At 40.4% G+C, this 26,395-nt stretch overlaps 1 protein-coding gene across 1 annotated transcript in view; it reads left to right on the forward strand.

Annotated features, from left to right (window-relative positions):
- IL7R (interleukin 7 receptor) overlaps window positions 1–26,395 on the forward strand; it is a 369,475-nt gene that overhangs the window by 237,643 nt on the left and 105,437 nt on the right. The window lies entirely within an intron of this gene.

Consider the following 26,395-nt stretch of genomic DNA (forward strand, 5'->3'; position numbering starts at 1 on the left):
GTAAAATACACAGCGTCGGTATTTTCGGGCTAAAATTCAAAGAAGGGATAATATCAATTTGGTAAAGTAGTTTGCTGACACATATAGCGAGAGGCAAGGGTCTCCAAAGAGATCGCTTCTACGGCTTACCTGTTCGTTGCCCGTGGGTTGAGCTGAGTGCAGCTCCTGTTTCCGTGTGCGGGAACAAACACCACGCGGTTCACGCCCATTAACATAGGGCAGTTTCAAGAACGACTAGAACGCTCATGTGGACAAATTTTTGAGTCCACTAGTGAGAAATTTGCCATCCTATATTCAGGATTCCAAACATATCTTGAGTATCTTAACGGACATCACATGGCAACCGGGATTGATAATGGCGACCCTTGATGTGGTTTCGCTTTATACTTCCATTGAACCAGAACTTGGATTACAGGCTGTTACAAAAGCATTAAACACCAGACCAATCACTCTGCTCGAACACACCAAGATGCTGATAACGATGATGGATATCATTTTAAATCAGAATTTCTTTGTATTTGACAAAAAATGGTATAGACAAACTAGAGGAGTAGCCATGGGCTCAAGGTTTTCTCCTTCTTTTGCCAACATATACATGGGAGCTCTGGAGGCTAACATGATCTGGAGCATTAAGGGCAGCAAATGGATCGATAATATTGTGTATTGGGGTCGCTACATAGACGATTGCCTTCTAATATGGTCAGGATCAGAAACCACACTTGAGGAATTCTGTATATATTTAAATGACAATGAGATGAACATGCGCTTCACTACACATATCAGCACTACAAATGTTTCCTTTTTGGATTTAGAACTATACATTAAGGATGGTATCCTACAGAGTAGATTATTCCGCAAAGAAACAGCATGTAACTCAATACTTCACAACAACAGTTGTCATCCTGATCATCAAAAAAACGGAATCCCGTATGGAGAATTCATACGAGCAAGACGGAACTGTAGTGAAGAACAGGAATTTGAAACTTGCTTACAGGACATGCAGTCCAGGTTCTCGAATAGAGGTTATAATCCTCAAATTATTTCCAAAGCTGGCCAAAAGATCATAAAAACTAGCAGGGAATCAACTTTGGCAGCCAGACGCCCAAGAACTGATAGTAGACAACAACCGGTAAGACTTGTGACAGACTTCAATGAATTGAGTCCTGTAATACGAAAAAGTTTCCAAAAGCATTGGGGTATCCTTAGTGCTGACAGAACATTAACTGAGGCTATAGGTAATCATCCTCAAATTAACTTTCGTAAAGGGAGAAATCTTAAGAATAGACTAAGTCCAACTGTGCCCAAAGCTACAAGAACTTGTGACTGGCTGACTCAAAAGTCCAAAGGCTTTTTCAAATGCGGCATGTGCCCAATGTGCAGGTGGGCTAACCATGGAACTAAGACATTTCAGGATCACAGATCGAAACAGTATACAATCAACACAAACATTAACTGTAACACAAAGTTTACTGTATACATCATTGAATGTGCTTGTAAAAGTAGATATGTGGGAAGTACGATCAGGGCACTTAAAGAACGCATCAGAGAACATGCTAGAGCTTATGCCACTAAGGACCCAAGATATCCCATGGCCATACATATGGCCTCTTGTCCGTCGCAAGGAGAGATCAAATCATTTACCTTCTATGGCATTGATGTGATACAACCCTCAGTAAGAGGTGGAAACAGGGAACTCCGCCTTAGAAGGCAAGAAGCACTATGGATTATGCGTCTGGACTCTACCAACAGAGGCCAAAACACAGATGATGAACTACATTTCTTCTTAGGTTCGGACCATTAGGATGCTCTCATAAACAAACATTAATTATTACTACTGTATATGAAGTTAATGTGCAGTGGTAAATGTAATGAGTAATACTATATAATTATTTTGTAGATTCAAATGCACCTAAAAATTTCCAGTTTATGTGGACATGTATAACTGAGATATATGAATAACTATGTTGAAAATGTGGAATGAATTACCATGCAAATGATGGCATCCAATATCCCCATTAGGGATTTCTATCGCTAGTATTTTCCCAAGATTTTGAGGGTATTGTTTTCTTTTCCTCCCTAGTGGGAGTTGCTCTTCAATTTTTCTGCCGACTGTAATAATAATAAAAAAATGGATTATTTTCCATTTTTACTGTTTAGGACTTTATAGATACTCCAACCCCCCTTTATGGGTTAATCTTTGCATGGAGCTTGTTCCATGCCGGCTGCAAAGGAGATCTTAATTATCTCCGTAGGACCTTTTAGTTGGAGTAACCCTTAAATGCTTCTGGGGTCTCCGCTACTCTCCACACCAAATATTTTAGAGACTACTAATACTTTGGTGATTCCACATCTCTACAGGCGCAGAAACGCAATAATAATACACTGTATTAGTCTCTGATATATCGGACACATTTGGGTCCATACAGAACCCTAAACCATGCGGGGAATAATTCTTCTTCCATTTTCCTTAATGTGAATTCTCATCCCCTTCTTATTTTTGTGTTTTTCTATTTTTCAGCATTTCATTTTTTGACCCGGTCTTTTTGACGTAAAATTTGCGTCCCCTACTTGTGCATATTTACCTCGCTCAATGAGGGGAATTTTATCATTAATGTATGTAACTCTTCTAAATTTTGCCTACTATCATTTGAACTGAGCGTTCTAGTCGTTCTTGAAACTGCCCTATGTTAATGGGCGTGAACCGCGTGGTGTTTGTTCCCGCACACGGAAACAGGAGCTGCACTCAGCTCAACCCACGGGCAACGAACAGGTAAGCCGTAGAAGCGATCTCTTTGGAGACCCTTGCCTCTCGCTATATGTGTCAGCAAACTACTTTACCAAATTGATATTATCCCTTCTTTGAATTTTAGCCCGAAAATACCGACGCTGTGTATTTTACACACTACCCCCATTGTGACGGAACGGAAACCGATTATTTTTCGGTAACGTTCTCCTTATACAGAAACATCCCGATCAGGACCGGGACGGAATTATCACCGGTCTCCCGGTGAGTCTTTCCTTCACTACCGCTGATTATTCCCTCATGTCCTTTTTGAAACGTTCGTATTATACCGGCTATCATTATTTCTTTCTGTTTATAATTTATCCTCATTCTACAGATAACGCGCCTCGATCATTTAGATCAGGTAATCAACAAACCCCCCCCCTTTTTTTACATTTTCTCCCTTTTCTCGATTTTCCCTTGCAGCCAAGCATGTATAAGTCCATGTTTCTCAGTGCATAGAGTGTTTATTAACATGTCTGGAATTATAGCCATTGATATTGACATAGATATTTTAACACGGTTGGGACTTTAGCATATGCTTTGAATGTTTTAAAGTTTATCGTAGCGATTGATCACAAAATTAAATATAAAGAATATGATAACATAATTCCAGTTTCATGAACCGGGCAGGTCAGCATATACGTGATGAGAATTAGCATAAATATGTGTACTGGATACGAGGTGGATGTTAACATGTCATGTACCCATTCTAGGCAGAGAAGACTTTTAGATATGGCATGTTGGGAAAAATTACTATGTAGAATTTAAGTAATGGAAGATGTTTTCTACTTTATGTACTTTAATTCACCTAATAACACCTGTCCTAAGTACGGCAATAAGTGGTTATTTTGACGGCATGATGGAATGATTCTTAGACCTCGTGAAGTGATATACTCAATTTTGTTTAGTCACCGCGTTACACATTTGTATACGTAGTTTAAAGCTTGAATTCTCTTTATTAATGAAATAATGTGTAGACCCCCTAAGTGAAACACTTAATCACCGCGCTACACAACTGTATGCTTATTTTAAACTTGAAACCTTTTCACTAATGAAATAATAATGTGTAGACCGCATAAAGGATAATACTTAACCATGATAAGTCACCTCACTACACATATTGTATGCTTATTGTAAACGTGTGACCGTTTCACTAAATATAGGATAAACCAACCGTTTTTCAGGCCGTATGTCACTACACACAAACCTATTGCACGCGCCATAAAGCTAAGAACTGATGTTAGAAATCTTTTGTGAGCGAACATAACCAAAGTCACCTTTTGTCTTTTTCCTTCCCTCTTTCTTTGGTATCCACTTCACTGGTGCCCCTACCCTCCACACATAAGACATGTATGTTTTTACACTTTTCTTTTTATTTTATTTTGTTTTTTATACATCCCTTTTAGCCCTGAAGATTCACAGCCACATGCTGTGATGAAACACGTGTAGGCTAGAGTGATAAGCACAGTGATTCTGAGAAAAGAACACTGTTGAACAATAAAACCTTTTTGAAAACTTATGTCTGTTTGATCTATCCCATTGGTTTGGCCATTTGACCATTTGAAGATTGAAATTTGATTTGATACACTAAGTGTGCTCTGGATTTTTGTCCAGCTATATTGGTACCGTCAACCTGTGGGCAATGTGGGTCAGGATGCAGAGGATGGATGTCCATTTGAGCCTGTAGTGGGCAAGGCCTCCTCTGGCGTTAAGTCTGTGAGGCTGGAGCGTTTTCGGAAGGACCACTGTCTTATTCTGCGCTGCCTCTGTGTTAGTCCGGGGGGGATAAGGGGGGTCCGAGTGGGGCTCTGGGGGGAGAGGGGACCTGGGGGTGGTGGCGGTGGGTGTTGTGGGCCTCTTGGGTTTCCGAGCTGCATGATCAGTAGCTCCATGACATGTGTTGGTCTGCCGATGTGTCTCTGGGATGGGCTTCCTTTTATACAGCAGGTTGTCATTCTCCTTAACACCAGTAAAAGGCAGGTGTTTATTCCCTACTGCTAACGTGCCTTATCGCCTATTTTTGGATTGCTTCGCTGATCATTGAGAATATCGCGAAGTGGTATTTTCGTGTGTTTTTGCGCAGGAACTCCTACTCTGCATATCATTAGAGTTAGTTATCGCTCTCATGGGTGGCAATGTTTTTTGCAGTAGCTATCGCTGGAAAACTAGCGATTTCAGCAGTTTGCACCAGCCTGAGAATGGGACAATGAATATTTCGACGCTTTTGCAGCACTAAAGTGCTGATAACTCTGTGATAAGTCCTTGACAATATGCCCCATTGTGTCTTAGTTAAACCTGCCTACTCTGTGACAAGCTACAAGAAGGTGAGCACAGATTCATTTAGTATGTCTATCTGACTTACCCTGACTAGGATTGCGGTTCCTGCTTGGACGAGGGGCATACCTGAGTCAGTAGGACTAGCCCTGCATCTTACTCCCTGGACCATCAGAATGACAACATGGGCTAGTTGGTTGACCTCCTGATCAAAGCCTCAATGACAGAAAAGGCTCTGACCACCCTGAGCCCTGCATCGATACTTTGACTGCTGTAAGTCCTGCCCCCCAAGTGGTGCCACCCCTTTATAAATAAATAAATCCTATGTCCTTTGAAGTGGGCTTGAAGATGCTCTGCCAATCCAGTGGTGGTCTTTTGGGCAGAACCAGCGCAGTGCACCTCACCTTTGCAACTCCCGATCAGAACTGTCACTGCAGCGTGATGCACCTTCAATTGAGGACCCCAGAGCTCTTATGAACCGCTACTGTGCAACACTTTCTTAACATGTGATCTCCCATCTCCACCCCGCAACACCTTGAAACCACCACTGCATGACTCATCCTCAGTGCAGGAACTCAAGTCACAGCCACGTAGCTCCTCAGAACCTCCGTTGTGTGATGCATCCACAACACGGAACCTCATATTGCAGCCTGCAGATTTGTCATGGCCCGGCAGGACCAGATAACCTCAAATGGCACTTTGTAATTGTAAGCACTATTGCTACTCAAATCTTTGAAAATCGCATATGTCTGGTTCCACTAATTAGATTATTTGTTGCTTTGGTGTCAAATAATGTTAAATACTATTCTATCTTTCTTAGCCGGTGTGGAATGTTTCCTTTAAACTGTTTGAGGTGCTGCTAAAATACTTAACACCTTGCCTCTAAGTTAAGCATGACTGATTTTGTGCCAAGCTGCCAGAGCACAGGTTAATTTGGGATTTGCTTACGTTTCACCCTGACAAGTAATGTGGATGCTGCCTGAATAGGGTTTCACCCCCAACTTCCAGTAACCCGATTTCTAACATTGGTGTTCAGTTGTGGGAAACATACATGTTTGTGCAGTGCCATACAGTACTTTTGCACAGCACTAAAATCCCAGCCAAATATTTTGATACCAATTTGAGTTTTTCAAATTGTCCTTGATTGTCTGTTTTTTATTTTTCCAAATTGACTCTCATCCTGCCTGCTGACTGTACCTGTGACTAAACCTGCAATAATGGAATTTGAGCTCATCAACTTAGATAGCTTTACTGTGGCTGAGCTCCAGGAGTTCTGTAAGGAAAGTGGACTTCCAACCACGAAATGCACCAAGAGCCTGCAGCTTCAAAAATCTCTGATGGCCTGAATGAAGGTGTGCAATTAGCTGACAACAGCCGAGGACCAGGATATAAAGGAAGGTATGGTAGACCATGAGGAGGGCTTGGGCACAGGTCCTGAGCTGTAAACCCCAGAGGGGGAGGACAACTTGTCCCCAGGAATGGAGCTCCCTGCCAGGGTAGCACGTCTTGTCTCTTCCCAAGGCCTGTCCCCAGAGGAGCTGGAGGACAGGAAAGTACTGTGTCCAATGGAGACAAAAAAGTCTGCATCCCTACAGACCTGATGCCTAGCTAAGTGGTGGGCGACATTGATGAGTGGTTCTCAGCATTTGTGATAGCCTTAAGTTAAGGATGCATAGGGTCTCAGAGGAGCTTTGGGGGACAAGTCTCTGGAAGCATATGCTTACAGTAGAGAGGGACACCCTGCTTATATTAGAGATAGAAGACCTGATGAAGTATGCTACATTAAAAGTCATCCTTGATGCCAAATTTGGACTCACTCCAGAGAAATAACACATGAGATTTAGGAATAGTCAGAAATTGCCAAACCAGTCTTGTGTGGATTTCCATGTTTTTTTCAGTAAGGCCCTGAGGGGTTGGGTGTAGGGCAGCATCCTAGAGCACACTGTTTGGAAGGAATTGGAAATCAGTTCACCTCTTGAGATGTTAGGCTTGTCTGAATGGGTCTATATGACCAAAAGGTCTATGACTGCTCAAGAGGGGAGTCAAGGAAGCATGAAGCCTCGAAGAATGGGCCCGGAATCTGTTGCAGTGCAACCCATCGCCTTGAAGCTCCGCATCGGAACAGCTGCTGCATGGCACATCCCTGATGAAGACCATACAGCTGTTTGGAACTGCTGCTATGCATCGTCTCCTCGATGCAAGACCTCGGATCGCAGGCCCACAGCTCTTCGGAATGGCTGGTGAATGACACATCTTCGAAGCTGGATCTCGCATGGATCTCGCATCGCAGCCAGCAGCTCCTCAGGGTTGCCACTGCAAGATGCATCATTGACGCAGGATCCCGCATCACAGTCTCCAGCTCATTTGTACCGCCGCTACATGTCAAATCTTCAATGCGAGATCTTGCAATGCTCCGCAACTAGAATTTAAGGTAATTTGTTCAGCAGACCTAACTTGACCCCTGTATCTGGCCTGCGCTCCCTTGCGGAAGTACTGACTTTTTTCCTAGTTCGGCATGACCAGATAACCACAATTGGCGCTTTCTTCTTGTAAGCACTACTTCTACTCAAATCTTTAAAATTGCATATATCCAGTTTTACTAATTGGGTTTTTGTTGTTTTGGTGTTCAGTACTTTTAAAAATTCTAGTCTATTTTTCTAAGTTGATCTGGGATTTTGTATTGTGTTGTGTTTTCACTTTATTTACTGTTTGGAGTGCTACATAAATGCTTTACACATTGCCTCTGAGTTACCCCTGCCTGTTTTTGTGTCAAGCTACAAGAAGGTTAAGCACAGGTTAATTTGGGGTTTGCTTGTATTTCATTCTGATGAGAATTGTGGTTGCTACTTGTGTAGGGTTTGAAACCCCTCAACCAGTAACCCAGTTTCTCACATTCATCAGTACATAATTAGATTGAGAAACAATTACCATGAATGATTATTTGAAATACTTTGCCCAATGATGAAGAAGCATAAATGTCTTTAATCAAATGCATATACTTTTTTCTATCTTATGAAAGTGATGCAATTTCCAAAGACTACTAACAATGATGAAGGCACATCAAGTTCGGAAGAAACATCAATATCAGAAAACATTACAAGATAACTATATGTATATGTAATTTTTGTATCAAATTGTATGAAAGTGATGTAAAATCTAATAGCTACAAACAGAGGATAGGACCACAATGAGGTCCTGATTACGAGTCTGACGTTCCATGAACGGCCAGACTCACAAGGGCACGGAGATGGTGGTCACCCGACTGCCTGATTGCTATTCAGGCAGTCGGACCTCTACAGCCCGCCGCAGCTGCCAGGGAACCATCATTCCCTGGTGGTGTTGCCGTGGTCAGGAGGCTGTAATATGCTTTGCTGGACCGCGGCGGACCTGAATAAAATATTGCAAGTTTCATCTCCGCCGACCCTATCATGGAGGTTCCTCCTCCATGAACACCATGCAGAGGGAGCCAACGGAGGCCCTGCACAGCTCCCTGTGCCTCTTCCACATGGGGATGCACACAGGGGGGCACAACATGTGCCTCCCTGTGTGCATATACCCCACTATGTGAACAGCATGGACTTTTCTGTCCATGCCGTACAGAAACGGTTTTTTTGCTTTCCCATCGGGGTGCCCATTTTTAGAGACACAGCCTTTGGAAAGTCAAAAGCCAGCCCGCCATACAAGTGAAACTCCTAATCCGGGAGGTGGTCTGACCACAGTTTTGGTGGTGCGGACTAAGGGGCAGATTTATGAGGCCCTTGCGCCACGTTTACGCCGCTGTTGCGTCACGCAAGGCGGCGTAAACGTGTCGCATCCCTACGAACGATTTACAACGTGACGCATCTAGGCAGATGCGTCACGTTGTAAAGCCCTGCGCCGCTTGTGGGCGTTCCGGCGCAGGGTGGGCGTTCCGGGGCAGGTGCGCCTCGCAAAAGTGGCTGAGTGAAATCTATGAGATTTCACTCAGTTACTTTTAAGCCAATGCTGCGTGAAAAGCCTGCGCCTGCTTGAAGCAGGCGTAGGTCTTGACGCAGCATTGTTAAAATGGGGCACCCCCGAGCCTTGCTGGAGCAATGCGCCACATTTCCGGAACAGATGCGTCACCCATCTGTGCCGTTTTTGCACCATGGCTGGCGGAGCTGTGGCGCACTGTGGCGCATGTTAACTGGCGCATCCCTGGGGATGCGCCAGTTAACATAAATCTGCCCCTAAGTGTCTTCCTATTTGTCATAATAAATATTCACTGTGATCATCAGATGATGACCGATAACTTTATCAATATGTTGAATTCTAACTAGCACTTCATAATAACTGTACAATTCCCTGATGTAGCGCACTTACAGTTTCCCGGTAGCGCGCTTACAATTCCATGACTGATTGATTCTTTGGCTAAACAGATCTGCAGACCCCCCTAAGTGCCTTGAGACCCTCACGGGTAAGTAGCGTGCTTACAATTCCCTGATTGATAACCATAAAGTTAGGTTTTGTTACATCCAATCATTCAAAGTTTATGCAATCTCTGATAACATTAACTAGGGCAAAAAATGGGTAGTGACTCGATAAAATAAAATAATGTTAACCATCAGTACATAGGAATCCTAGCCCTCTCCTGGCCCCCCATTTCGGTCAACAAAATTACCAATGCACCCATATGTCCTTGCCACACACTTTAGATATAAACTGGTCGGATCGCACCCTTAACCACTCCAACATGGCCGCTGTATCCTCTACATACATTTCCGGACCCCTCAATATGGCCATCTCCATAGAACAGCAAACTATTCCTGGCGTCTTACGAATTTGACCATGCTTTTTTACCAGTGCTTAAACACAGAGACACAAGAACTCCTCAGCAACACCATACTGTAATCACAAAACCTCACCTTGGCATGTATACATAAAAGATTGTCAATAATTTGTGTTATACAATGTCTTAGGGCCACCTTAAAAAAAGCTCAGACCTGCCAACAAGAAGAAGCAAAACATGTGTTGGCTGACCGGAATTTTAAAGATTCTGCATCAATTGAAATAAATAAGTGATCTTCATAAGATACAAATTATGGGGCAGATTTACTTAGCATTCAAGCAAAGCACCGCAGCAAGGAAGGTTGCAAATCTGCTTTGCATGAATGGGAGAGAGCGAAAGTGTGCTCTTCCGCTCTCTCCCGGTGTTGGCTCACTTGAGGCTGCCTAGAGCCAATGCAGGCAACCTTGCTTTAAAGACAGGATTGTTTTTGTGCAGGAAGCGATGCCTTTCTGCACAAAAGCAATCCTTAGAGGCATATTCCTCTTTCTGTGTGTGCTGCAGAATGCAACATACAAAAGAAAGTAACATGGAGGAATAAACATATTTCTCTTCATTACCCATGAATGGGGAAGGCGTAGCATTTTGATGCACTACCAGATCTGCTAGTTTTAAGAAATCTGGAAATGCGGAAAAAATCCATGGTTGGATGCATGGATCATGCTAAATCTGCCCCTATATGTTTTTCTTGCATCCATGTGATTGTTATTTGACACACATAAGAGCACTATGGTTTTTAAGGACGGGTGCTGAGTACTCATGTATCAAACATTTGTCTAACTGTGGAGCTGTAGGCCCAAACTCCTCTCAAAGGCATCCCTTTCACCAAAATACAGTTAACTGGCAAGAACAATTAGGCAGGGCCTAGGGCTCTTTAGCTGCAGGGCCGTACTAATCAGGATGATGATTGTAAAGTGGACAGCCAACTGCTGCAAATGTACACGGTTTGTTAATAAAGAAAATGTATTTGGTTCCCCAAATGTGTTTCTGTGAAATCATTTGCAGTGTGTAGAACTGTACATTACTTTAAAAGAGCTGATGGTGGCCTTCTGGTTCCCTGCAGCACTTTTAAAGTAATTTATTTCCACCGTTGTATTTGTTTATACATATTAGCTACTATAGCACTGATCAAATTAGCCCTGAACATATGCACAATGCTGTATATTTCAATCAAATTTGCAAAAATGGAGCGTAACATTGTAACTGGGCTAAAGAGAAAAAATGTTGACTCTGGTTACCAATCACAGAGAGGCTGACAGTCCTTAATAAATTAAGTGCATTCACAACCTGGAGACGGGCACTAGCTTGTAATACCATACTCCAGCAAATCATTTTTCTATAGGGTGTCATACCTAAATGACGACTCTTAGTGCCTGTTACTCTGTCTGCTGGAAATATGTTGAAGCTATAATTGAGGGTGGTTGTATGTCAGAAAATCGACCACAAAACATTGTGAGACAAATTATTTTTTTGTCAAAATATAGTGTACCAAAAGATCAGCAATTGTAATATTAAATTGTAATATTAAGACATATATATGTTAATGTAAATAAAATAATTTAAATTTCAAGTAAAACTATAACTATTTTTGGGAAAATCCATCATAATATTAGTTTTCACCAGTAACTTAAATTACTTTTCTATGTAATGATTTAATAGATACGTTTTGAAAAATTAAATAATAATTTGGAAAATATGTTTAATGTTGATAAAAGTATTTTTATTTTCACACAAGATTCGGAGTTATCATATAAAGTAAATAAACTACTTGTCAGAAAAATGCATTATTAAAGATATTTATAACAAAAACTGCTTTTAAATTAATTGATTCATTTTGAAGGAAATTACCCACACTATTGATATATGTAATTGATAATCAATATCACAATATAAATGTATGTATGTAATCATATTTTATCATTACAAATATGTAAAATAATGGTTTATTGAATATTCTTTTTAAAATTAATTCATACAATATATAGCCATACAACTATTTAAGAATAATCAAAATATGGCATTAAATTAGCAATAAATGAAGAAAGTAAAATATATATTAAAGATTCAAACCTCTTAACAATTAAAAGAAAAAACAGGAGGGAGAATGGTAAAAATGACAGCCCAACACTAATATGGGAAAGTGCATAAATGAAAGTGAATTCAAATATAATATTCCAACTTCAATCCAACTTACATTTTGAAAAGTGCCTACATTGAGCAGGTCTTATTTACTATTCGACCTCCAGTGAAACAAACATTGAGGAAAGGGCATTTATTTGGCTGTGGGGGGCATGTTTACTATTCTAACTCTAGGCCCACAATTATTAGGGCAGTTCATATACTTGGGTGGGGGGGGCTTCTGATTTATTATTCGTACTTTACATTGGGGAAAGCACATATTTTTGTGGGCTCCCTATTTATTGTTCTAATTTCAGTCCAAATTACGTCAGGTAACATGCATATTTTTTGGGGCCAGATTTACTATTCTACCTCCAGTACCACTTCCATTTGGGACACTGCATCTATTTAGGGTAGGAGGAGGTAGTCAGTTTTATTAAGCTAACTCAACTCCAACAAACATTGTAGAAAGTACATCTATTTTTTGAGGAAGGACACATTTTGTATTCTAACTGCAGTCCCACAAACATTATTGAAAGTGCATACATTGTGTGGGAAGCAGATTTACTAGTCAAATCCAAGGCAACCCCATCTGTGCCTGTCTCCACTTGGTCTACACCCAGTACCATGACCCTTGGCCCTCCCGCCCCTTAAAGGTAACACCATTGCTGAGCTCTGCACACTTGATCATGTTTACAACAACAAACATGCCACCGTGACTAACCCACGCTCCATGGTCACTTCCCCTGCCACTGCACACATACACCAGCCGGCCGACCAGCCCCACCCCAAACACACCACAGACACCACCTGAACAAAAACACCAACTTGCATGCCTTCTTCTCAACACACCCTCACTATGCAAGCATTCCACTGAATTATGGGACTTCTTTGTCACCCTAGTGCCCAACATTGTATTCCTCACTGAGACCTGGCTCAACCCCACATCCACCCCAGACATTGCCACAGTGTTCACAACAGTTTAAAATCACTCGCCAACTCTGCACCAATAAGCCAGGAGGAGGAACAGTCATCGTCCATGAAGAGACCATACAGTGTACCACCACCACCGACAACATCACCACTCCCATGGAACATCTCAGCTTCAAGTTCCATACGGACAACAAGACAACCTTCAGAGGCACCCTCGCATACGGACCCCCAGGTACACACACCAGCTTCTGCAACACCTTCTCAGACTTCATTGTGCCCCTAGCCTTAGACTCCAAGGATCCTCCTCCCATCTATCAGCTCTGAACCCAAGGAGATTGCCTGTTGTGTCCCCCAGCCCTAAGCTCTTCAACTCATATATGACCCCACTAGCCAACATCATCAGATACCCCAGCCTCAACATAATTTCCTACACCGATGACACCCAACTCATCCTTTCACTGACCGACAACCCCACCACCACCAGCGCCAACTTCCACAGATGCATGACAAAACAACTGCCTGTAGCTGAACACAGACAAGATGGAAGTACTGTTCTTTGGCAACAGCAGCAACTCATGGATTTATTCCTGGTGGTTATCAGACCTAGGACCCGCACCCACTCCCTCCGACCACACCAGAAATCTTCAAATCATCATTGACAACAAGCTCACAATGAAATCACAGATCAACAAGATCTCTCTGCACATGCTACGTAAGATATTCAAGTGACTACTGCAACACACAAGATGCACCATGACACAGGCCCTCATCACTAGCCTGACTGGACTATGGCAACGACCTCTACATAGGAATCACTGCACACCTCCTACAGAGACTTCAGACCATACAGAACGTCACCGCCTGACTTATTCTCGGCCTACTCCGACAAACCCACATCACACCCCACCCCAGACTCCTCAACTGGCTTCGCGAACAGAAGAGATTCCAGTTTAAGCTGCTGACCCAAGGCACTCAAGGCTCTACACAACCAAGGACCCACATACAATAACAACCACCTGAACTTCCACCAACCATCAAGTAGACTACACTCTTCCTCATTCTCACTTGCCTATACTCCCCACATCTACCAAACTATGCTCCTTCTCCAACATCGCAGCCTGGAACAGCCTCCCCAGGCACCTCCAGACCTTCACCCCATTACTGGAATTCCGAATGGCCCTCAAGGCCTGGCTGTTCGAATAAGCCTCCGGGACCTGCATGAGCCAGGATACCCCATCAAGTGATTTACCACGCTTTATAAATCCTGATTGATTGATTGATTTACAATTCTAAATTCAGTCCCACTGACTTTGGGCAAAGTGTTTATATTGGGGATGTCGGATTTACTAAACAAATTTCACGCCCACAGACATTGGGGAAAGCATCAATACTGGTCGATAGTCAGATTTACTCTTTTTATACTGGGGTGGGGGCCGTTCTGATTTACCATTGTAACTCCAGTCCGCATTGTGAAAAGTGCCTATATTTGCGGAGAGGTGCAGATTTACTATTCTGACACCAGGCCACAAACACTAAAATGAGTGCAGGGGGCAGATTTACATCTCAAGACCAATTCCACTTAAATTCACTGGGAAAAGTACATATATTGGGCAAAGGAGAAAATAGTATTCTAATTCCATGCTTACAAACATTGAGGAAAGAACAGTGTAATAATGGGTTTAGGCTTACATTAATACATTCTATCTGTAAATAAGAATAATTAAAAAAAATGAAACATATATTTGATACATAACCATGAAATCATATTATAAAGCATACATTTTATTAAAATGTTATATATTTAATTGCTTTTAGTACATTGGAATTACTTTACATTTATTTCTAGGAACAAGTAAATAATATAAATAAGCCAATTTCAATACACAAACAATATTAAAATAAATACAATTAATGTAAAGGCCGAAAACATTTCTAGAAACTAAGAGGCTTATTCACAACAAAATGACGCTGCGCGGCGCTGGAAGCCATTTTGCTGCTCCGGGATTGTTTTTGTGCAGGAAGCGATGCCTTTCTGCACAAAAGCAATCCTTAGAGGCATATTCCTCTTTCTGTGTGTGCTGCAGAATGCAACATACAAAAGAAAGTAACATGGAGGAATAAACATATTTCTCTTCATTACCCATGAATGGGGAAGGCGTAGCATTTTGATGCACTACCAGATCTGCTAGTTTTAGGAAATCTGGAAATGCGGAAAAAATCCATGGTTGGATGCATGGATCATGCTAAATCTGCCCCTATATGTTTTTCTTGCATCCATGTGATTGTTATTTGACACACATAAGAGCAGTATGGTTTTTAAGTACGGGTGCTGAGTACTCATGTATCAAACATTTGTCTAACTGTGGAGCTGTAGGCCCAAACTCCTCTCAAAGGCATCCCTTTCACCAAAATACAGTTAACTGGCAAGAACAATTAGGCAGGGCCTAGGGCTCTTTAGCTGCAGGGCCGTACTAATCAGGATGATGATTGTAAAGTGGACAGCCAACTGCTGCAAATGTACACGGTTTGTTAATAAAGAAAATGTATTTGGTTCCCCAAATGTGTTTCTGTGAAATCATTTGCAGTGTGTAGAACTGTACATTACTTTAAAAGAGCTGATGGTGGCCTTCTGGTTTCCTGCAGCACTTTTAAAGTAATTTATTTCCACCGTTGTATTTGTTTATACATATTAGCTACTATAGCACTGATCAAATTAGCCCTGAACATATGCACAATGCTGTATATTTCAATCAATTTTGCAAAAATGGAGCGTAACATTGTAACTGGGCTAAAGAGAAAAAATGTTGACTCTGGTTACCAATCACAGAGAGGCTGACAGTCCTTAATAAATTAAGTGCATTCACAACCTGGAGACGGGCACTAGCTTGTAATACCATACTCCAGCAAATCATTTTTCTATAGGGTGTCATACCTAAATGACGACTCTTAGTGCCTGTTACTCTGTCTGCTGGAAATATGTTGAAGCTATAATTGAGGGTGGTTGTATGTCAGAAAATCGACCACAAAACATTGTGAGACAAATTATTTTTTTGTCAAAATATAGTGTACCAAAAGATCAGCAATTGTAATATTAAATTGTAATATTAAGACATATATATGTTAATGTAAATAAAATAATTTAAATTTCAAGTAAAACTATAACTATTTTTGGGAAAATCCATCATAATATTAGTTTTCACCAGTAACTTAAATTACTTTTCTATGTAATGATTTAATAGATACGTTTTGAAAAATTAAATAATAATTTGGAAAATATGTTTAATGTTGATAAAAGTATTTTTATTTTCACACAAGATTCGGAGTTATCATATAAAGTAAATAAACTACTTGTCAGAAAAATGCATTATTAAAGATATTTATAACAAAAACTGCTTTTAAATTAATTGATTCATTTTGAAGGAAATTACCCACACTATTGATATATGTAATTGATAATCAATATCACAATATAAATGTATGTATGTAATCATATTTTATCATTACAAATATGTAAAATAATGGTTTATTGAATATTCTTTTTAAAATTAATTCATACAATATATAGCCATACAACTATTTAAGAATAATCAAAATATGGCATTAAATTAGCAATAAATGAAGAAAGTAAAATATATATTAAAGATTCAAACCTCTTAACAATTAAAAGAAAAAACAGGCGGGAGAATGGTAAAAATGACAGCCCAACACTAATATGGGAAAGTGCATAAATGAAAGTGAATTCAAATATAATATTCCAACTTCAATCCAACTTACATTTTGAAAAGTGCCTACATTGAGCAGGTCTTATTTACTATTCGACCTCCAGTGAAAAAAACATTGAGGAAAGGGCATTTATTTGGCTGTGGGGGGCATGTTTACTATTCTAACTCTAGGCCCACAATTATTAGGGCAGTTCATATACTTGGGTGGGGGGGGCTTCTGATTTATTATTCGTACTTTACATTGGGGAAAGCACATATTTTTGTGGGCTCCCTATTTATTGTTCTAATTTCAGTCCAAATTACGTCAGGTAACATGCATATTTTTTGGGGCCAGATTTACTATTCTACCTCCAGTACCACTTCCATTTGGGACACTGCATCTATTTAGGGTAGGAGGAGGTAGTCAGTTTTATTAAGCTAACTCAACTCCAACAAACATTGTAGAAAGTACATCTATTTTTTGAGGAAGGACACATTTTGTATTCTAACTGCAGTCCCACAAACATTATTGAAAGTGCATACATTGTGTGGGAAGCAGATTTACTAGTCAAATCCAAGGCAACCCCATCTGTGCCTGTCTCCACTTGGTCTACGCCCAGTACCATGACCCTTGGCCCTCCCGCCCCTTAAAGGTAACACCATTGCTGAGCTCTGCACACTTGATCATGTTTACAACAACAAACACTGCCACCGTGACTAACCCACGCTCCATGGTCACTTCCCCTGCCACTGCACACATACACCAGCCGGCCGACCAGCCCCACCCCAAACACACCACAGACACCACCTGAACAAAAACACCAACTTGCATGCCTTCTTCTCAACACACGCTCACTATGCAAGCATTCCACTGAATTATGGGACTTCTTTGTCACCCTAGTGCCCAACATTGTATTCCTCACTGAGACCTGGCTCAACCCCACATCCACCCCAGACATTGCCACAGTGTTCACAACAGTTTAAAATCACTCGCCAACTCTGCACCAATAAGCCAGGAGGAGGAACAGTCATCGTCCATGAAGAGACCATACAGTGTACCACCACCACCGACAACATCACCACTCCCATGGAACATCTCAGCTTCAAGTTCCACACGGACAACAAGACAACCATCAGAGGCACCCTCGCATACGGACCCCCAGGTACACACACCAGCTTCTGCAACACCTTCTCAGACTTCATTGTGCCCCTAGCCTTAGACTCCAAGGATCCTCCTCTCATCTATCAGCTCTGAACCCAAGGAGATTGCCTGTTGTGTCCCCCAGCCCTAAGCTCTTCAACTCATATATGACCCCACTAGCCAACATCATCAGATACCCCAGCCTCAACATAATTTCCTACACCGATGACACCCAACTCATCCTTTCACTGACCAACAACCCCACCACCACCAGCGCCAACTTCCACAGATGCATGACAAAACAACTGCCTGTAGCTGAACACAGACAAGATGGAAGTACTGTTCTTTGGCAACAGCAGCAACTCATGGATTTATTCCTGGTGGTTATCAGACCTAGGACCCGCACCCACTCCCTCCGACCACACCAGAAATCTTCAAATCATCATTGACAACAAACTCACAATGAAATCACAGATCAACAAGATCTCTCTGCACATGCTACGTAAGATATTCAAGTGACTACTGCAACACACAAGATGCACCATGACACAGGCCCTCATCACTAGCCTGACTGGACTATGGCAACGACCTCTACATAGGAATCACTGCACACCTCCTAGAGAGACTTCAGACCATACAGAACGTCACCGCCTGACTTATCCTCGGCCTACTCCGACAAACCCACATCACACCCCACCCCAGACTCCTCAACTGGCTTCGCGAACAGAAGAGATTCCAGTTTAAGCTGCTGACCCAAGGCACTCAAGGCTCTACACAACCAAGGACCCACATACAATAACAACCACCTGAACTTCCACCAACCATCAAGTAGACTACACTCTTCCTCATTCTCACTTGCCTATACTCCCCACATCTACCAAACTATGCTCCTTCTCCAACATCGCAGCCTGGAACAGCCTCCCCAGGCACCTCCAGACCTTCACCCCATTACTGGAATTCCGAATGGCCCTCAAGGCCTGGCTGTTCGAATAAGCCTCCGGGACCTGCATGAGCCAGGATACCCCATCAAGTGATTTACCACGCTTTATAAATCCTGATTGATTGATTGATTTACAATTCTAAATTCAGTCCCACTGACTTTGGGCAAAGTGTTTATATTGGGGATGTCGGATTTACTAAACAAATTTCACGCCCACAGACATTGGGGAAAGCATAAATACTGGTCGATAGTCAGATTTACTCTTTTTATACTGGGGTGGGGGCCGTTCTGATTTACCATTGTAACTCCAGTCCACATTGTGGAAAGTGCCTATATTTGCGGAGAGGTGCAGATTTACTATTCTGACACCAGGCCACAAACACTAAAATGAGTGCAGGGGGCAGATTTACATCTCAAGACCAATTCCACTTAAATTCACTGGGAAAAGTACATATATTGGGCAAAGGAGAAAATAGTATTCTAACTCCATGCTTACAAACATTGAGGAAAGAACAGTGTAATAATGGGTTTAGGCTTACATTAATACATTCTATCTGTAAATAAGAATAATTAAAAAAAATGAAACATATATTTGATACATAACCATGAAATCATATTATAAAGCATACATTTTATTAAAATGTTATATATTTAATTGCTTTTAGTACATTGGAATTATTTTACATTTATTTCTATGAACAAGTAAATAATGTAAATAAGCCAATTTCAATACACAAACAATATTAAAATAAATACAATTAATGTAAAGGCCGAAAACATTTCTAGAGACTAAGGGGCTTATTCACAACAAAATGACGCTGCGCGGCGCTGGAAGCCATTTTGCTGCTCCGGGATTGTTTTTGTGCAGGAAGCGATGCCTTTCTGCACAAAAGCAATCCTTAGAGGCATATTCCTCTTTCTGTGTGTGCTGCAGAATGCAACATACAAAAGAAAGTAACATGGAGGAATAAACATATTTCTCTTCATTACCCATGAATGGGGAAGGCGTAGCATTTTGATGCACTATCAGATCTGCTAGTTTTAGGAAATCTGGAAATGCGGAAAAAATCCATGGTTGGATGCATGGATCATGCTAAATCTGCCCCTATATTTTTTTCTTGCATCCATGTGATTGTTATTTGACACACATAAGAGCACTATGGTTTTTAAGGACGGGTGCTGAGTACTCATGTATCAAACATTTGTCTAACTGTGGAGCTGTAGGCCCAAACTCCTCTCAAAGGCATCCCTTTCACCAAAATACAGTTAACTGGCAAGAACAATTAGGCAGGGCCTAGGGCTCTTTAGCTGCAGGGCCGTACTAATCAGGATGATGATTGTAAAGTGGACAGCCAACTGCTGCAAATGTACACGGTTTGTTAATAAAGAAAATGTATTTGGTTCCCCAAATGTGTTTCTGTGAAATCATTTGCAGTGTGTAGAACTGTACATTACTTTAAAAGAGCTGATGGTGGCCTTCTGGTTCCCTGCAGCACTTTTAAAGTAATTTATTTCCACCGTTGTATTTGTTTATACATATTAGCTACTATAGCACTGATCAAATTAGCCCTGAACATATGCACAATGCTGTATATTTCAATCAATTTTGCAAAAATGGAGCGTAACATTGTAACTGGGCTAAAGAGAAAAAATGTTGACTCTGGTTACCAATCACAGAGAGGCTGACAGTCCTTAATAAATTAAGTGCATTCACAACCTGGAGACGGGCACTAGCTTGTAATACATTTTTCTATAGGGTGTCATACCTAAATGACGACTCTTAGTGCCTGTTACTCTGTCTGCTGAAAATATGTTGAAGCTATAATTGAGGGTGGTTGTATGTCAGAAAATCGACCACAAAACATTGTGAGACAAATTATTTTTTTGTCAAAATATAGTGTACCAAAAGATCAGCAATTGTAATATTAAATTGTAATATTAAGACATATATATGTTAATGTAAATAAAATAATTTAAATTTTAAGTAAAACTATAACTATTTTTGGGAAAATCCATCATAATATTAGTTTTCACCAGTAACTTAAATTACTTTTCTATGTAATGATTTAATAGATACGTTTTGAAAAATTAAATAATAATTTGGAAAATATGTTTAATGTTAATAAAAGTATTTTTATTTTCACACAAGATTCGGAGTTATCATATAAAGTAAATAAACTACTTGTCAGAAAAATGCATTATTAAAGATATTTATAACAAAAACTGCTTTTAAATTAATTGATTCATTTTGAAGGAAATTACCCACACTATTGATATATGTAATTGATAATCAATATCACAATATAAATGTATGTATGTAATCATATTTTATCATTACAAATATGTAAAATAATGGTTTATTGAATATTCTTTTTAAAATTAATTCATACAATATATAGCCATACAACTATTTAAGAATAATCAAAATATGGCATTAAATTAGCAATAAATGAAGAAAGTAAAATATATATTAAAGATTCAAACCTCTTAACAATTAAAAGAAAAAACAGGAGGGAGAATGGTAAAAATGACAGCCCAACACTAATATGGGAAAGTGCATAAATGAAAGTGAATTCAAATATAATATTCCAACTTCAATCCAACTTACATTTTGAAAAGTGCCTACATTGAGCAGGTCTTATTTACTATTCGACCTCCAGTGAAACAAACATTGAGGAAAGGGCATTCATTTGGCTGTGGGGGGCATGTTTACTATTCTAACTCTAGGCCCACAATAATTAGGGCAGTTCATATACTTGGGTGGGGGGGGGGGCTTCTGATTTATTATTCGTACTTTACATTGGGGAAAGCACATATTTTTGTGGGCTCCCTATTTATTGTTCTAATTTCAGTCCAAATTACGTCAGGTAACATGCATATTTTTGGGGGCCAGTTTTACTATTCTACCTCCAGTACCACTTCCATTTGGGACACTGCATCTATTTAGGGTAGGAGGAGGTAGTCAGTTTTATTAAGCTAACTCAACTCCAACAAACATTGTAGAAAGTACATCTATTTTTTGAGGAAGGACACATTTTGTATTCTAACTGCAGTCCCACAAACATTATTGAAAGTGCATACATTGTGTGGGAAGCAGATTTACTAGTCAAATCCAAGGCAACCCCATCTGTGCCTGTCTCCACTTGGTCTACGCCCAGTACCATGACCCTTGGCCCTCCCGCCCCTTAAAGGTAACACCATTGCTGAGCTCTGCACACTTGATCATGTTTACAACAACAAACACTGCCACCGTGACTAACCCACGCTCCATGGTCACTTCCCCTGCCACTGCACACATACACCAGCCGGCCGACCAGCCCCACCCCAAACACACCACAGACACCACCTGAACAAAAACACCAACTTGCATGCCTTCTTCTCAACACACGCTCACTATGCAAGCATTCCACTGAATTATGGGACTTCTTTGTCACCCTAGTGCCCAACATTGTATTCCTCACTGAGACCTGGCTCAACCCCACATCCACCCCAGACATTGCCACAGTGTTCACAACAGTTTAAAATCACTCGCCAACTCTGCACCAATAAGCCAGGAGGAGGAACAGTCATCGTCCATGAAGAGACCATACAGTGTACCACCACCACCGACAACATCACCACTCCCATGGAACATCTCAGCTTCAAGTTCCACACGGACAACAAGACAACCATCAGAGGCACCCTCGCATACGGACCCCCAGGTACACACACCAGCTTCTGCAACACCTTCTCAGACTTCATTGTGCCCCTAGCCTTAGACTCCAAGGATCCTCCTCTCATCTATCAGCTCTGAACCCAAGGAGATTGCCTGTTGTGTCCCCCAGCCCTAAGCTCTTCAACTCATATATGACCCCACTAGCCAACATCATCAGATACCCCAGCCTCAACATAATTTCCTACACCGATGACACCCAACTCATCCTTTCACTGACCAACAACCCCACCACCACCAGCGCCAACTTCCACAGATGCATGACAAAACAACTGCCTGTAGCTGAACACAGACAAGATGGAAGTACTGTTCTTTGGCAACAGCAGCAACTCATGGATTTATTCCTGGTGGTTATCAGACCTAGGACCCGCACCCACTCCCTCCGACCACACCAGAAATCTTCAAATCATCATTGACAACAAACTCACAATGAAATCACAGATCAACAAGATCTCTCTGCACATGCTACGTAAGATATTCAAGTGACTACTGCAACACACAAGATGCACCATGACACAGGCCCTCATCACTAGCCTGACTGGACTATGGCAACGACCTCTACATAGGAATCACTGCACACCTCCTAGAGAGACTTCAGACCATACAGAACGTCACCGCCTGACTTATCCTCGGCCTACTCCGACAAACCCACATCACACCCCACCCCAGACTCCTCAACTGGCTTCGCGAACAGAAGAGATTCCAGTTTAAGCTGCTGACCCAAGGCACTCAAGGCTCTACACAACCAAGGACCCACATACAATAACAACCACCTGAACTTCCACCAACCATCAAGTAGACTACACTCTTCCTCATTCTCACTTGCCTATACTCCCCACATCTACCAAACTATGCTCCTTCTCCAACATCGCAGCCTGGAACAGCCTCCCCAGGCACCTCCAGACCTTCACCCCATTACTGGAATTCCGAATGGCCCTCAAGGCCTGGCTGTTCGAATAAGCCTCCGGGACCTGCATGAGCCAGGATACCCCATCAAGTGATTTACCACGCTTTATAAATCCTGATTGATTGATTGATTTACAATTCTAAATTCAGTCCCACTGACTTTGGGCAAAGTGTTTATATTGGGGATGTCGGATTTACTAAACAAATTTCACGCCCACAGACATTGGGGAAAGCATAAATACTGGTCGATAGTCAGATTTACTCTTTTTATACTGGGGTGGGGGCCGTTCTGATTTACCATTGTAACTCCAGTCCACATTGTGGAAAGTGCCTATATTTGCGGAGAGGTGCAGATTTACTATTCTGACACCAGGCCACAAACACTAAAATGAGTGCAGGGGGCAGATTTACATCTCAAGACCAATTCCACTTAAATTCACTGGGAAAAGTACATATATTGGGCAAAGGAGAAAATAGTATTCTAACTCCATGCTTACAAACATTGAGGAAAGAACAGTGTAATAATGGGTTTAGGCTTACATTAATACATTCTATCTGTAAATAAGAATAATTAAAAAAAATGAAACATATATTTGATACATAACCATGAAATCATATTATAAAGCATACATTTTATTAAAATGTTATATATTTAATTGCTTTTAGTACATTGGAATTATTTTACATTTATTTCTATGAACAAGTAAATAATGTAAATAAGCCAATTTCAATACACAAACAATATTAAAATAAATACAATTAATGTAAAGGCCGAAAACATTTCTAGAGACTAAGGGGCTTATTCACAACAAAATGACGCTGCGCGGCGCTGGAAGCCATTTTGCTGCTCCGGGATTGTTTTTGTGCAGGAAGCGATGCCTTTCTGCACAAAAGCAATCCTTAGAGGCATATTCCTCTTTCTGTGTGTGCTGCAGAATGCAACATACAAAAGAAAGTAACATGGAGGAATAAACATATTTCTCTTCATTACCCATGAATGGGGAAGGCGTAGCATTTTGATGCACTATCAGATCTGCTAGTTTTAGGAAATCTGGAAATGCGGAAAAAATCCATGGTTGGATGCATGGATCATGCTAAATCTGCCCCTATATTTTTTTCTTGCATCCATGTGATTGTTATTTGACACACATAAGAGCACTATGGTTTTTAAGGACGGGTGCTGAGTACTCATGTATCAAACATTTGTCTAACTGTGGAGCTGTAGGCCCAAACTCCTCTCAAAGGCATCCCTTTCACCAAAATACAGTTAACTGGCAAGAACAATTAGGCAGGGCCTAGGGCTCTTTAGCTGCAGGGCCGTACTAATCAGGATGATGATTGTAAAGTGGACAGCCAACTGCTGCAAATGTACACGGTTTGTTAATAAAGAAAATGTATTTGGTTCCCCAAATGTGTTTCTGTGAAATCATTTGCAGTGTGTAGAACTGTACATTACTTTAAAAGAGCTGATGGTGGCCTTCTGGTTCCCTGCAGCACTTTTAAAGTAATTTATTTCCACCGTTGTATTTGTTTATACATATTAGCTACTATAGCACTGATCAAATTAGCCCTGAACATATGCACAATGCTGTATATTTCAATCAATTTTGCAAAAATGGAGCGTAACATTGTAACTGGGCTAAAGAGAAAAAATGTTGACTCTGGTTACCAATCACAGAGAGGCTGACAGTCCTTAATAAATTAAGTGCATTCACAACCTGGAGACGGGCACTAGCTTGTAATACATTTTTCTATAGGGTGTCATACCTAAATGACGACTCTTAGTGCCTGTTACTCTGTCTGCTGAAAATATGTTGAAGCTATAATTGAGGGTGGTTGTATGTCAGAAAATCGACCACAAAACATTGTGAGACAAATTATTTTTTTGTCAAAATATAGTGTACCAAAAGATCAGCAATTGTAATATTAAATTGTAATATTAAGACATATATATGTTAATGTAAATAAAATAATTTAAATTTTAAGTAAAACTATAACTATTTTTGGGAAAATCCATCATAATATTAGTTTTCACCAGTAACTTAAATTACTTTTCTATGTAATGATTTAATAGATACGTTTTGAAAAATTAAATAATAATTTGGAAAATATGTTTAATGTTAATAAAAGTATTTTTATTTTCACACAAGATTCGGAGTTATCATATAAAGTAAATAAACTACTTGTCAGAAAAATGCATTATTAAAGATATTTATAACAAAAACTGCTTTTAAATTAATTGATTCATTTTGAAGGAAATTACCCACACTATTGATATATGTAATTGATAATCAATATCACAATATAAATGTATGTATGTAATCATATTTTATCATTACAAATATGTAAAATAATGGTTTATTGAATATTCTTTTTAAAATTAATTCATACAATATATAGCCATACAACTATTTAAGAATAATCAAAATATGGCATTAAATTAGCAATAAATGAAGAAAGTAAAATATATATTAAAGATTCAAACCTCTTAACAATTAAAAGAAAAAACAGGAGGGAGAATGGTAAAAATGACAGCCCAACACTAATATGGGAAAGTGCATAAATGAAAGTGAATTCAAATATAATATTCCAACTTCAATCCAACTTACATTTTGAAAAGTGCCTACATTGAGCAGGTCTTATTTACTATTCGACCTCCAGTGAAACAAACATTGAGGAAAGGGCATTCATTTGGCTGTGGGGGGCATGTTTACTATTCTAACTCTAGGCCCACAATTATTAGGGCAGTTCATATACTTGGGTGGGGGGGGGGGGGGCTTCTGATTTATTATTCGTACTTTACATTGGGGAAAGCACATATTTTTGTGGGCTCCCTATTTATTGTTCTAATTTCAGTCCAAATTACGTCAGGTAACATGCATATTTTTTGGGGCCAGATTTACTATTCTACCTCCAGTACCACTTCCATTTGGGACACTGCATCTATTTAGGGTAGGAGGAGGTAGTCAGTTTTATTAAGCTAACTCAACTCCAACAAACATTGTAGAAAGTACATCTATTTTTTGAGGAAGGACACATTTTGTATTCTAACTGCAGTCCCACAAACATTATTGAAAGTGC

Source organism: Lissotriton vulgaris, chromosome 3_1 (genome assembly GCF_964263255.1).
Source record: "Lissotriton vulgaris chromosome 3_1, aLisVul1.2, whole genome shotgun sequence".
NCBI lineage: Eukaryota > Metazoa > Chordata > Amphibia > Caudata > Salamandridae > Lissotriton > Lissotriton vulgaris.